Raw genomic sequence first — 1,447 nt, 5'->3', positions numbered from 1 at the left:
AATGCAACATAAATAACATCACAACTGATCTGCATGCAAGGGGAGAGGGATTCAGCCTAATTTATTCTTTAATATACATCCTTGCTATCATTACTATAAAACAACCGCATCCAATTCAGAGAAAACCATTTTCTGATATTGTTATCTGTACATAGAATCAGGCAAAAAAAAAGTTTGGCATGACTGTCCCTGAAGTTCTTAACATTTCAAATCAGCAAAAAAAGTTCCAAAAACAATTGTTGTGCTTTAGTAAGCATAAGAAGATCTTTGCTATTTTTTTTTTTTTTTACCAGTTCAGAAACACAACTTTAATTGCCCCATAGAAACAAAGATCATGCTTGGGTAGACAATAGGGTTGGTGGGCACACAATGGGAATGGCACACAGGTTGTGTTTATGAAAAACATTCTTTGCCCTCTTTTTATTAATTTTTATAAAACAGCTTTACATTTTTTGGCTTTTCACAGAATAGGAGATGGCGGTTCACTTTTCATTTATAGCTTCCACATAAGTTTTTTTTTTTCTTTATACATTTCTAAGTCTACTTACTTTCTGGGAGGGGGGAAGGCGGTTGAATACTGTCTGCAGTCTGGCAAGCATTTCACTTGAAATATTCTTCTCCTCCACCAGCCTTGTATCTCCCCTCCTCCACTCACAGGAAACACCTGGCCTAATTAGTCTATATACCTTAAAACCAGATGCTGACTTCACTGCAATATGATCTTGAACCTGATGATTACTGGTGCAAATCCACCCACTGCGATGTGCTGTGCTGATCTTTACACTGCACCCACTTCTTGTCACGATGAAAAGCTGGCCTGTTCTAGGGGCTCTTTGATCACATGCACTGATTTTCTTCTTTTTATGTGTTCATTTCATGCTCTGTAGTTAGCACAGGAAAAAAAATATATATATTGATTTGCTTGGTTATCAAGCCGTTAAATGTGCCAAAAATAGCAATTAACCTGAATGGCAACGGTGAGCTGTAACTGTGAAATATGTGAGTGACACTTATTCTGTTTTATTTGCTGACAGCCTGCAAAAATACTAAAAGTTTTAAAGACAATGGAAAGAAAGCCTGGTTTGTATACGTTTTTTTTTTTTTTTTTTTGCTACAGTATGAACTTCTCCTTTAACTTGTGTCTTTAAAAGTGGAATGAAACAAAATGTCACCAGGAGGTAGAGCTAATTGACAAAGGGACTTGGCTCTTTGGTGGTTTGTTGTTTTATTCCTATACACGTGGCAGCAATGTGCCCGCTCTATATGTGGCATTGCTGGATAGAGTGCCAGCCACTGGAGACAATGGAACATCTGCACACATGCTGGAGTTACATCACCAGTGGCCATCCAATGGATATCCATGAACCTGGAAGTCCACTATGGAGTCAGCGGTAAAGATACAGGCTTCCTAGGATGCAGTGGTGACAGTAACCTGGACTTGTCACCA

At 38.5% G+C, this 1,447-nt stretch overlaps 1 long non-coding RNA gene across 1 annotated transcript in view; it reads right to left on the bottom strand.

Moving 5' to 3' along the window:
• LOC140338943 (uncharacterized) overlaps window positions 1–1,024 on the bottom strand; it is a 69,779-nt gene extending 68,755 nt beyond the window's left edge. The window contains exon 1 of the long non-coding RNA XR_011922344.1: window positions 549–1,024. This is a non-coding gene — a long non-coding RNA (uncharacterized lncRNA). The remainder of the gene's footprint in view (window positions 1–548) is intronic.
• Between the last annotated feature and the right edge of the window lie 423 nt (window positions 1,025–1,447).

Source organism: Pyxicephalus adspersus, chromosome 10 (genome assembly GCF_032062135.1).
Source record: "Pyxicephalus adspersus chromosome 10, UCB_Pads_2.0, whole genome shotgun sequence".
Lineage (NCBI taxonomy): Eukaryota > Metazoa > Chordata > Amphibia > Anura > Pyxicephalidae > Pyxicephalus > Pyxicephalus adspersus.
The sequence above is the reverse complement of the archived record's forward strand: the minus strand, read 5'-3'. Positions and strand labels throughout refer to the sequence as shown.